General features: G+C 46.1%; 1 protein-coding gene across 3 annotated transcripts in view; it reads right to left on the reverse strand.

The window, feature by feature from the left end:
- LOC137439033 (zinc finger protein 40) overlaps positions 1–14,215 on the reverse strand; it is a 138,382-nt gene that overhangs the window by 99,530 nt on the left and 24,637 nt on the right. The window lies entirely within an intron of this gene.

Genomic DNA, 14,215 nt, shown 5'->3' on the forward strand with positions numbered 1-14,215 from the left:
TTGAAAAAGTCAAAACTTTACATGGGGTGTACTTACTTTTTCATGTGACTGTACATGGTGGACATTTTGAAAATAAACTAAGCTAGATGGTATTTATAGAATACTTACCCTGCACAGTCAACTTGGTACGAGTCAACTCTTCTGGTGTTGAACAGTTTTTCTTTGATCCAATATGGCTGCCAGACCATGTGAGTGATGACGTCATAAGTTTACATTCTCTAATATAATTGTTGTGTTGATCACACTAAAGAAATTTCGAATTGATCAGACCAAGCATTGTCCCTGTCGAATTATGACTTCATAATTAAGGCACCAATGACGTCATCGAATTCCCCATGCGGAGTTCTTTACAATGAGCCACGTTTCAATTTATTTTCCACTGAGTGGTTTCAGAGAAATATAGGTGCAACGCTTTTCGGTTTTTCCAAGATGGCACCTGTACCACGTGACCTATGAAATCATATTTATCATTAAAATATTCTGCAGGAGGAGGTGCTCCTAAGGTGAAAAATTAGTGTCCATTAGACCAACAGTTGCAGAGAAAAAAATTCATACTGATCAGATGAAGACTTGCACTTGTCGAATTATGACCTCATAACGAAGGCACCGATGACATCATCATTGTGATGAAATATGAAGAAGAAGATTCGGTTTGGGATGATACTTGAGGGGTTGATATATAATGGATTGTAGTGTAGGAAGGAGGGGGGGTTTGCTTCATTTCTGCATTCTGTGAGCGGACACTTGAGCAAGATATGATGGGTAATGTTAATGGTCACTTGCTTGCTTATAGATGAGTTGGGAATGCTATTTCGTCCTTTCTTTGTAATTCTAATGTTATTCATTTATTTTGTGTTATTGGGTATGTGGAGATAGATTTCAATAAAGCCTCATGTCTGGAAACGAGGTCTCGACTTAATTTCATAACAATTTTTGAAATCTATCTCGACACTCAAGTGCCATGGACAAGCTTCTCAAACCGGAGAGGTTCGATGGAGATCTGAATACCAGCAATGCCGAGCGACACTTGAGACAAACTGGTTACGATCCTTAGAACTCTACATGCAAGCCGTGCCTGAAGCAACGGACCTACAGAGGTTGAATGCTCTCATTTGCAACGTGTCCAGCGATGTCTATGACTATTTCTCCCACTGTGAAACCAATGCCGATTCTGTAGAGGCCTTGCGAGCTCTCTATATAAAACCAGGAAGCACTATTTACGCACGACATCTGCCTGCTACGCACATGCAAGAGGCGACTGAGACTTTGGAGCAGTATACGCAGGAGTTACGACAACTCGGCAAAGACTGCGGAGTGCAGGATCGGATGGCCATCGATGATCTAATGCGAGATGCTTTCATTACTGGTCTCCTATCGCCCACCATCCGTCAGCAGCTGCTAAAGTACAAGGCTATGACCTTTTAGGATGCGTACAAACAGGACCGGGTTCTGCACATGGCCCAGACTCGATCTGAGACATATGGACGACCTTATCTGACTGCGAGCGCTGCTACCACTGAGAAACGCTCGGACGCGGTGTCCGCCGCTGGGTCAGTATGTCCGTCACACGCCGCTTGCCAGGATTTTCTCGACAAGAGTCCGGACGCCGAGGAGAGCGGTTCGGTTACCACGGTGGCCACAACTCCTGATGCGATGACAGGCAAATGTTTCTTTTACGGAAATCGCAGACATCCTCGGAGCCAATGCCCGGCTCAGGATGCGCAGTGCAGTAGCTGTGGGAAGAAAGGACATTTTGCTAAAGTCTGTCGATCAACTAAGGACAGACGAACAGCGCTCGAGGGCACGCGTGCCTCGAGGACGGCTCCTGGGGTTGTGTCTCACGGCCTGGCGAGCGCTGTGATTCCTGTGGTGATTAACGGCGAAGCAGCTGACACTTTGATCGACACTGGGAGCAGTGAGAGTTATGTCAGCCAGGATCTTGTTCGCAGACACGGCTGGCCCACTGTTCCGGCTACTCAACACGTGTACACTGTACATGGCCTCTGCGGCTCTATGGCAAAGCTCCAAAGGATTCTGTGTAGTGAACTTGGTAGCTAATGAGATACTATACTCGGATATTAAGATGATGGTATTGCCGAATCTGTGCTCCGACGTTCTCCTTGGACATGACTTTTTGAATCGGCACGGGCCTTTAGAGATGCAATTCAATAGTGAACAACCCACTAAAATCTTCTCGGTTTGTAGCTTGATGGAGATGTCGATTGAGCCACCCCCGCTGTTCCCGTGTCTGACACCTAATAGTCAACATATTACTGTGAAGTCTAGGTGATATTCGCGCCCTGATGCACAATTTATTGCTGACGAGACCAAGCGGCTGCGAAGCGAGGGTATACTCGAACCTAGCAGCTCGCCCTGGAGGGTTCAAGTGCTCATAGTCAATACTCCTAATCACCGGAAGTGTATGGTCATCGACTATTCTCAGATGATCAATCGCTTTACCAAACTTGATGCCGACCTGCTTCCCAGGAGGGATCACATGGTCAGATAAGTATCTACCTACAGGGTATTTAGCACCTTGGAGCTCCGAAATGCTTATCACCAGATACCTATCCGGGAGAATGATCGTCCTTACACCGCTTTCTAATCTGGTCAGCAGTTGTATCAATTTCGTAGAATCCCCTTCGGGGTCACTAACGGAGTTTCGTGTTTCCAATGGGTGATGGATGATTTTAACCAGAGAACAGCTGAAAGATGTTTTCATGTATGTCAATAATGTCACTGCATGTGGATGTGATCAGGTAGACCACAATTCGAATTTTTTGGATGTCGCGAAGAAATAGATTGATCTTCAACGAGGACAAGTGTAACTATTCCGTCAAAACAGTGGATCTCTTGGGGTACACTGTGACCGGAGGGGAGATATGACCTGACTCTGCTCGGCTGCAACCTCTGCTCAACATGGCCCCTCCCGCTGACCGTGCGGCGTTGCGCAGAATAATGGGATTGTTCGCCCATTATTCCAAGTGAGTTCCAGGGTTTTCAGAGAAGATAAGGCCATTGGTGGAATGTAAAATATTTCCACTGAATTTGGCCTCGAAGGCTGCAGCTGCTGAAAACCGACATAGCTAATGCTGTTGTGACCTCGATCGACGAGACTATTCCTTTTATGATTGAGACAAACGCCTCGGACTGTGCTATAGCGGCTAACCTCAATCAAGCTGGAAGGCAAGTCGCTTTCTTCTCTCGAACACTGTCTGTTAGTGAAAAGCGACATTCTGCTATCGAGAAGGAAGCTTACGCGATCGTAGAAGCCGTCAGACGGTGGCGCCATTTCCTTCTCGGGAAACATTTCCAGCTGATTACGGACCAGCAGTCCGTGACTTTCATGTATGACGGAAGCCATCTGCAGAAAATTAAAAATGAGAAAAATCGCTCGCTGGCGCGTCAAATTAGCTGACTTCAGTTTCAACATTGTATACAGACCAGGACGAGATAATCTGGCTGCTGGTGCCCTATCTCGACCTGTCTGTTTGGGAATGACACTGGCGATTTACGTGATATTCATGAGTCGCTTTGTCACCCCGGGGTGACTCGATTGGCTCACTTCGTGCGGAGTAGGAATCTGCCTTTTTTATAGATGACGTCCGGAGTCTTTGTAAAACATGCTCCGTGTGCGCCGAAGTAAAACGGAGTTTTTATAAACCGTCTATGGGAACTCTGGTTCATGCCGGATGGCCATGGGAGCATTTGAAAGTGGATTTCAAGGGTCCGTGGCTGGTGGCAGGGGCACGCCGATACATCCTTACTGTTGTTGATGAGTACTCTAGATTTCCGTTTGCTTTCCATGCGTTGACATGACTTCGGCGACGGTGATTGAATGTTTACAGCAATTGTTCTTGCTGTTCGGATATCCTGCCTATGTTCACTCCGACCGAGGCACGGCTTTTTTGTCTCGAGAGATTAAACAGTTTCTCCAGGATCGAGATGTAGCCTCTAGCCGTACCACGGCGTACAATCTTCAAGGCAAAGGCTTGGTGGAACAATATAACAGAATTATCTGGAGAGCCGTGTTTATGAGCTTGAAGTCGCGCGGTTTGCCTTCGCAGCAGTGGGAACGCGTACTGCCTAACGCACTGCACACTATCTGGTCGCTGCTGTGTACAGCTACAAATGAAACTCCCCACGAACGCATGTTTCAAGTGCTAGTGGGCAAGCACTGCCCTCTTGGTTGGCAGAGCCCGGTCTGGCTCTCCTGAGACTAGCGGTCAGACAAAGTAAATACGAGCTGTTGGTGATCGCGTAGAAATTCTGGAGGCAAATCCAGAGTATTCTCATGTTGGGCTGCAGGATGGACGTGAGATTACTGTATCAGTTCCTCATCTCGCGCCTTGCAGTGAGGGAAATCAACGGGCTGTTGACGACAAGGGAGACAGAATCTCGGGTTCCCCCGTCGAAACAGAGTCGCAGCAAGGATCGACCGGGGATGAAGTAATTGTTGATAACTAGGGCATGCCCGTACTATATATAAGCTAGGACGTGCCCGTACGTGGGTGCCCGTTCCTTGCCAAAAAAAAAAAAAAAAAAATTTGTGTAGGGGTGTGTGTGTGTAAACATCCTAGGGCGTGCCCGTACGTGGGTGCAAAAAAACATGCGTGCAAACAACAACAACAAAAAAAAACTTTGAAACCACGTGGCAGTAACGACCACAGAACCCCCCCCCCCCCCTCTATTTACATGAATGGTTTGGTCCATTCGCAACGACCACAGAACCCCCCCCCCTCTATTTACATGCAATGGTTTGGTCCAAAGCGAACGGTTTGGTCCATTCGATGTGATTCGATGATTCGATGTGAATGGTTTGGTCCATTCGCAACGACCACAGAACCCCCCCCTCTATTTACATGAATGGTTTGGTCCATTCGCAAAGCCAAAGCGAACGACCACAGAACCCCCCCCCCCCCCTCTATTTACATGAATGGTTTGGTCCATTCGCAAAGCCAAAGCGAACGACCACAGAACCCCCCCCCCCCCCTCTATTTACATGAATGGTTTGGTCCATTCGCAACGCCAAAGCGAACGGCGAACGGCTAAATCGCCATAGCTCGGTAAGTACTTGTCCGATTAATTTCAAACCTTGAAAAGGCACATCCTCGGGTCCCCAGCAATATACCTGGCAAGTTTAAAGTATATCGGACCCGTGGTTGTCGAGAAACAGCGGTCACAGACAAACACACAGACACACAGACACACAGACACACAGACACACAGACACACAGAGATTACTGGAATTATAGATAGATGTCAAGGTTACGGAGATCCCGTCGGTGACAGGAAGCCCTCAAAATGAGCGGATTGATGAGGCTGATCCTCCTTTTGTGAGATCCGGGGATCCAGGAACTGAAGGGGTTTATCGAACTCGTGCTGGTCGATTGTGCCAACCTCCTACTCGTTTTGGTTGGTCGAGATCTGCATTCTGTTAACGGAGGGAGAATGTGATGAAATATGAAGAAGAAGATTTGGTTGTGGGATGATACCTGAGGGGTTGATATGTAATGGAATGTAGTGTAGGAAGGAGGGGGAGTTTGCTTCATTTCTGTATTCTGTGAGCGGACACTTGAGTAAGGTATGATGGGTAATGTTAATGGCCGCTTGCTCATAGATGAGTTGGGAATGCTACTTAGCTTGGAGTTGGGAATTTCATAACAATCATTAACATATCTTATTCCTCATGGGGAGTACCTGACAATGAGCCACGTTTCAATTTTTTCCATGAAGCGGTTTCAGAGATGTTGAGGTGCGAAGTTTTTCCAACATGGCACCCATACCACGTGAACTATGACATCATAATTATCACTAGAATTGTACAGGCGGGGGAGCTTCTATGGTAAAAAATTGTGTCAATCGGACCAACAATTGCAAAGAAAAAAATTAATACTGATCAGATTAAGCGTTGTACTTGTCGAATTATGACGTCATAATGAAGGCACCGATTACATAATCATGAACATATCTTAGTCCGAATGGGGAGTACTTGACAACGTCAATGCACCATGTTTCAATTTTTTCCATGGAGCGGTTTGGGAGATATAGAGGTGTAACGTTTTTCCAAGATGGCACCCGCACCACGTGAGCTATGATGTCATAATTATGAATAAAAAATTATACAGGCAGAGTATATCTATATATATAAAACACAGTTTGTGTGTGTGTAATGTTACCGATAGACTCCTAAACGGAGAGGCTCACGTACTTGATATTTGGCACAGACATGGCCATTGAGCCTGGGAAGGACATGGCCGACCTAAAAATATTTGACGAGATCCATATTTTTTATTCATATTTACCTCAGCGCATTTCAGCGAGGAATATTATACACGGAATCTGAGCGGTGGCAGAGCAGCGCGCTGATTCGCTCAGAGCAATCACGTGATGTTCCATTCCCGCCGCCAGACCATTGAACATAAAATACAGTTTGTGTGTGTGTAATGTTACCGATAGACTCCGAAACGGAGAGGCTCACGTACTTGATATGTGGCACAGACATGGCCATTGAGCCTGGGTAGGACATGGCCGACCTAAAAATATTTGACGAGATCCATATTTTTTATTCATATTTACCTCAGCGCATTTCAGCGAGGAATATTATACACGGAATCTGACCAGGTGGCAGAGCAGCACGCTGATTCGCTCAGAGCGATCACGTGATGTTCCATCCCCGCCGCCAGACCATTGAACATAAAACACAGTTTGTGTGTGTGTAATGTTGTAATGTGTGTAATGTACGGGTCTCCCTTGCCCCGCCCGGCAACGCCGGTACTGGAGGGCGTCACAGGATCGGTGATTAACCGGTGATTAACCGGTGATTAACCGGATCGGTGATCCCCCCCTCTCCCCCTCCCCCCCTCCCCCCCTCCCCCAGTTGTTCTGAATTGTTAGTCAGTTGTCCTGAATGTTAACCTGAATAACAGACTTGGCATTTAATATGGAATTTTTTTTTTTTCTTGGCTTGGGTTTACTTTCTTAACTCAGTATATCAATCTGGTGAGTGATATTGTGAATCTAACCCTCCTGAGTGATATTGACACTGATAATGCACCTTGGCAGTTTCTCTTGCTTACATCCACACTTCAGGCACCAATGCACGACATCACGTTCTTTACAGTCACAGCATTATAAGACACTGCAAATATTGCTCCCCTCTTATCCCTTACTTTAGCGCTTGGGTTGCGGAAGCACGTCTGCTTCCACCTGGTAAGCAAGAGGCCGATGATCCTTGTACTTTATCTTGTGTTCATTTCTCCCTCCGCGGATGGTCTGAGGGGTGCCCTGTATTGTTTATAGCTGGTAGGTAAGAAATATAATTAAGTCTGCATCTCGTCCATTTCCTTTGCTTTGTAAATATTGCTGCACCCGTCATTGCTTGCGATCACTTGTACATTTTGAATCTGAATTCCCCCATAGGTCCCTTTGTGTGCACCTTTCCCAACCCCCTTCCTCCTGAACATTAAAGTCCTCGAGTTGCCTCCCACCTTTACATGATCCCGCTTGTGTAAATAAATTCCTTGTTGACATTTCTTTCCAATCTGTTAATGTCCGTCACTTCCTCCATTGATCCAGCGCTGTTCGCAGATTAGGTTAGACCGGGAGATTATCATTCCCCAATTGATTGGCTCATTACGGTCTGTGCATGGCATGCACCAGCGGTTGCTCTTCCGCACTAATTAAGATAAGATTGGTGCATAGCCGAGAGGGCATTCCCCGGTTGGAAAGCATGTGGCACAGGTAAACGGTAGTTAGACGGAGAACCCTGTAACCACGTGGCGGATCAATTGGCATTCGAGGTTGGCTCGCAACTTGTCATGGTACGTAGTTATTTGTGCTCAGTTGCTTCAGGCCCGGTATGTTCGAGAAGAAACATGGATCCCCCCTCGCAGTACACCCGAAACCCGTGGCCGTAACAATATTAATACCATAGTATTAATTTGTGCTTGGAATGATGAATTATGCTGTTTGGAATGAAAATATGGAGATATTGAGTTTAAAGTAGAAAAAGGAAATGATGCAAGGGTTTCCATCCGTGACATTCGCGGATTCTCCATTTACATTTTCGCCATTGACTGAATATAGCAACATTCAGACTAGGTACGTTTTTTGTGTTAGTCCTTCACAAACCTTCTGCCAAATGCCTGATGTTTCACTGAAGGTGGCACATAAATGTGGAATTTATTGGTTCATCGTTTGCCATTTGCCGTTTCCCCCCCCCCCCCCCCCCCCCCCATTGTCATTCATGAAACGGGTGTCCGTGCCCAAATTCAAAAAAATTAAATAACTGGATATTTAAAAAAAGTGGTATCCCCACCCAGGTCATGCTATCCTCCAACTAAAATATCAAAAAGGCCTGGCTATGCTGTTGTTAGAGAATCTGTCCTGTTTTTATTTGGCCCAATGCATATTCAGGGTATAAAAAGACCACACTATGGTTACAACCTGCGACAAAATCCGGTAACGGGCTGATTGAGAAACAAGCATTTAACACACTCATAAAATATGTACAGCACGATTGCAAACACAATTAATGCACGATTGAAATGTTAGCTCGACACCTCACCATGCGTTCTGACCTACGGCAAGTTCTGACGGCCTTGATTAAACCTTACTATTATATGACATATGATTACACTTTTTTGGGGGTCCATTAAACCATTGACCCACGCGGCATCATTTTGCCTTTCATGTTATGATATGTAAATATGCTTGATCTCGGGTTGGTTGAGGGTTTTCTGGTAGGTACCAGGTGCAACAGGAAGTGAGATGAGCGGGTTTCGTTGGTTGTGTTTGGAATAAAGGATTGACTCGTATTCCGAATGCATCGGACGTCTTTTCCTTCCACGCTAAAGTCCCTTTTCGTCAATAACACTCAACCCAAACAAAGCCAATGGAAATCTGACGCAACAAACCCGGGCAGTGTATAATCAGCAAAGGCCTACAGGCTTGAGTTAGGCCACCAGGAAATAGGATGGTGGCCATATTTTGTCTCGTTATATGGTGGGTGGAGTCAAGCAACGGATATGGGTGTGGTCCGGCAGCTGTCTGACCAATGGGTGCACATTTCAAAAATTGACCCACGACACAAATCCCAACAACAACAACAACAACAACAACAACAACAACAACAACACAAAGCTCTTGTAGACCTGCAACGTTGCAGATGAGAATGGTATGGTTAAATTAGACCACTTTGTTGAACAATGCAAAAGGCTTGTTGGACATGCCAGTCAAGCCCGTAGGCTTTGCAGCTGACCTTACACCATAGGTGGTGTGGGCAAACACACTCAGGAAAGAGCACAGATAACAATGACATCATACTAAAATATCGCAATTCCGTGTATGTATGTACGTATTGTTACGTGCTCCTCCCCAAACCCCGGTCACGGTGTACCTCCGAGCCCCGAGAGGAGTCACGGCAGAAAGATGTGTTATTCTGTGTGTCAAAGATCAATGGTGAAACCACACCAATTGTTACCAACAAACAAGTATTGTATTAAGGTCACACAAAAATAACAGTACAATAACAATATTAATCAATTATACAACCAATATATCATTCCTATGATGGTACCATCATATTCGTACAATGTAACTCACTGTGCTCCAAGTGAGCGAAAAGAACATTCCCAATGTCTCTATCCCGGCATCAAGCCAAAGTCGATCCACGCTCCAGTGATCGTCAGAACAATGTCGTATCGAGACCAGAATCCCGTTCAGTTGACAGACCCAATGCCAAAGATGGGCAAAGGTACCTTCAAGAGGCGACTGGGACATCACACCTTTTTTTTTTTTCTTTTTTTTTTTTGTATACAGAGTCGAGGCTCGTGAAAGAGCTAACATTTATCAAACAAACAAATCAAACAAACAAGCAAACAAAGTATATAAAAAGGGGAGCGGTCGACAAGATGGGGAGAGAAGGGGAGGAAGCACACAAACACAACATTTGAGAGCAGGGACAACGGGAGATGTTTTTGGAGGGAGAGGGCTGGGGGGAGGCAGGATAGGTATAAAACGCAAGAACACCAAGGACTTCCAGGAAAGAAGTCAAAAGTCACCTCAAAAAAGTGGATTTGGGGTGAAATTAGCGGGGGTAGAAAAGATCAAGGTTTTGGATTGGCGAAGATAAGAGATGGTGGTGAACAGCCGTTTTAAAGACCTGGAGGGAGGAGTGGGATTGAAGAGAGTGAGGGAGATTGTTCCAGAGGCGGGAGAAAAGAGGAATGAAGGAGTGAAAGTGAGCAGAGAGTCTTTATTTTGGCAGTTTAACCATAAGAGGGTTGCAGGCAGATCTTGTGTGACCTGCAGGAATATTTGGGGGACAGAGCCCAGAGAGAGCTGGGGGAGCAAGGCCGGAGAGGAGTCGGTAGAAGACGGAAAGACCACCAACCTGCCTGCGGTGATTAAGTGAAAGGCCCTCGGAGATAGCGTCATCGCGGGAGATTCCAATGATTCTGAACGCTTTGGTTTCAACAGCGTGAAGACGAGCTAGGTGTGAGGCAGGAGCACCAGCCCAGAGGGGAGAGCAGTACTCCATTGAGCTGCGGATGAAAGCCTTGTATGTGGTGAGGAGCTCAGGTGTGCCAAGGAAGGACTTCGCACGACGGAGGATGCCCAGTCGGCGACTGGCTTTGGATGCCAGCTTGGAAATGTGGTTTTCCCAGGAAAGATCATGGCAGATAGTGAGACCCAAAAGCTTGAGTGACAGAACTTCTTGGAGAGGATTATTCAGAAAGTAGATGGGAGGGTTGTCCAGTCGGTCTTTTCGGAGAGACATCATAAGAGTGTGAGATTTGTCAGGATTGAAAGACATGTTCCACTTGTTTGCCCAGTCTGTGATTTTGTCCAGGTCTGCAGAGAGTGAGGAGGCTGCAGACTGCCGATCTGAGGGATGAGGAATGGAGCGGCAGAGAGTGGAGTCATCAGCAAAGAGATAGAGAGGATTTTCAAGAGAGTCAGAGAGATCATTAATGAAGACCAGAAAAAGCACAGGGCCCAGAACACTGCCTTGGGGAACTCCAGCCTGAACAGGAAGAGGAGATGAGAGAAACCCATCAGGGCCACACGTTGACTACGACTAGAGAGGAGGTCCGCCAGCCATGCGTGGAGATTTCGCATGGCTACCTTCGGGTATGGACGTTCAACGGCTCCCAATCGACGAACCGCAAATTCCCACTCAAAATCCACGTTACACACACACACCAGGTTAACGTCTGGATGTGGTGAAATGGTTGAAGCGAGGTGAAGAGCCTAGAGCGATGTGAAATCGGGCACGAGGCAAAATGGCCAACGGTCCGTTCTCGAGACGTAACGGCACTCCAATGATTCTCTTTGGAATCAACCGCAAAACCTGTCACGCATGTTTATCTGTCACAGCGATAACAACTCTGTCGCAGGAATCCCTTTCCCAGGAAACCCAAGGTTCACTCGTGACCCCCGTTCGCCAGCGTTTGCTCAAAACCTCAACGCAGCTCGGCTCCTTCTCTGACCTCACTTGCTCCGCCTCCTTTTCCTCTTCTTCTTTCTCTCTTCGTCCGGTTCCCGATCCGGTTTCCGGTTTCTTTTAAAACACTAACTTTTTTAACCTTTTGAAAACAGTTATCTCTATTTCACCTAAACGATAACAATAATAGTTCATGCAACCAAAAATGTTTACAGTGGATGAGAACCACAACAACGGAAGTGACGAATCCGTAACAGTATGTATGTATAGGCAGTGTTGTAGCGGCATCATTTTGCCTTTCATGTGGTAATATGATTGTTCTCCAGCTTGAGTTGGGTTTATGTCGCTCATTTCCGTGGGTGTTTACGACTGCTGACACAAGATACTCTATCCTCGGTGCGTATGTTATGCGTCATTTCAAAGTCCTCGTCAACATCAAACATTACCGTCTATTGGAAGCTGCAACACAGCTTAGTGTTCCCAGTACAGCATCCAACGTCAAGTCATCGGTGAATAGCACGAGTCTTCCATCCACATGTGGGATTTCAATGTATTTATTTTAAACATGTATTCCTTTGTGAGTTAGAGAACTACTGTTGCCAGGTAGAAAGAGGGATTGAGGCAGTGCCTTGTTCTTGGAATTCATGGCAGCTGTTGAGATCATCTCTTGGGTAAACTGTAATATTGTGTGCTTGACTCCTTTTTCTTTCTTGTGGCTTGTTTTCCGCAGGTTGGGGCAGTTGGCCGCTCCTTGAACCACTCCTTATCTCCTTGCTTTAGGCTGTTCTTTCGGCTCGTAGGCCACTCTTTGAATTCTATAAATACGGCACAATTTTGAACTGCTCTCCGGAGGGATCTGCGAGGGTTTACGTACGTAATAACGGTTTGCATAATTGCTTTCTCTCCCCATGCACGTACTTCAATAAATTTCACTGTAACAGTCTGAAGGTGTTGGTGGTCCAGTCCGGTACGAGTGACACCTACACACACCCACCTCCCCTTTTCAGAAAGTACTTTCTGACTTCCCGTCCATAACGCGCCCATCAGCAACAATCCAGCCCATCCAACACCAGATCACGCATCACATTCAAACCATTCAAACCATGAGACACCCCCTGCCTCCGTCCGTTTTCTCATGTGCTCGCCGACTCGCACCTGTGATATTATGTATTGCCTGCCAGGAGGTGGACTATATGTTACAACAGGGGATCATCAGAGCCGTCCAGCAGTTGGTATTCATCGCTGCACATGGTACCCAAAAATACACCTGGAAATTGGCAACCTTGTGGGGATTACCAGTCCTTAAAACAACGCGACTGTTCCATACCATTACCCCCATTCCACACATTTAGGATTGTACCACCACACTCCATGGTGCAAGAATATTCTCAGAGTTTGATCTCGTTATTCTCCAAGATTCCCGTGGATCCAGATGACATCCCGAAGCAGCAGTTGTTTTTTTTTAAACTTGGGCTAAGGCTCGAAATAGACTTGACACACCAAACACACACACACACACACACACACACACACACACACACACACACACACCTCATATTTGCGGTTGATAAATTGCGACCCACTTAGACATTCGCGGCCCTGTGTCCTGATTATTTGCGGTTTTTTGTGGGCACAAAATATTTTAGCCGTGCTACAAGGGAAATTCGTGGGATATCCCACCATTCACACAGTAAACATAGCTTCACGGGATATCCCACCATTCACACAGTAAACATTACTTCGCAGGATATCCCACCATTCACACAGTAAACATTGCTTCACGGGATATCCCACCATTCACGCTGTTAACATTTCTTTGCGGCATATCCCACCATTCATACTGTTAACATAGCTTAACAGGATATCCCACCATTCACACTGACATAGCTTAACGGGATATCCCACCATTCACACTGTTAACATTGCTTCACGGGATATCCCACCATTCATATTGTTAACTTTGCTTCACGGGATATCCCACCATTCACGCTGTTAACATAGATTCACGGGATATCCCACCATTCATACTGTTAACATTGCTTCACGGGATTACCCACCATTCACGCTGTTAACATTGCTTCGTGGGATATCCCACCATTCACGCTGTTAACATTGCTTCGTGGGATATCCCACCATTCACACTGTGAACATGGATTCACGGGATATCCCACCATTCACACAGTGAACATTCCTTCACGGGCTATCCCACCATTCACACTGTGAACATTCCTTCACGGGCTATCCCACCATTCACACTATGAACATTACTTCACGGGATATCCCACCATCCACACTTTGAACATTGCTTCATGGGATATCCCACCATCCACACTGTCAACATTGCTTCGCGGGATACCCCACCAGCTGCGTAACACATCATCCCTTGCAAGTTACTGGACTGAAAACACTCCACTGCATCTAGTAGTGCTTTAACTGTCCACCTTTTCCCCATTGAAACAAAGCCCCGACATTCGTGGGATTTTCCACGAATCAGGAACCGTGGGAACCCATCCCCATTTAAACAATGACCCCCACATTCGTGGTTCGACATTCGCGGCATTTTACCATTTGAGTTTTGTCATCAAATTTTAAACAAAGCTTTATTATGACAATATGGAGAGGACAAATATGAATAAGAAATATGAAATATGAGATGCGGGCAGGCTTTGCATTGTCAGATGCTTTCAATTTTAATTTTTTAATTGTTGCTGGCTGCTCCCAGAACCGTTTTGTGTACCACAAACAGGTTAACAAGTGGCAGGCATT

This window comes from Myxine glutinosa, chromosome 13, assembly GCF_964187855.1.
Source record: "Myxine glutinosa chromosome 13, kmMyxGlut1.1, whole genome shotgun sequence".
Lineage (NCBI taxonomy): Eukaryota > Metazoa > Chordata > Myxini > Myxiniformes > Myxinidae > Myxine > Myxine glutinosa.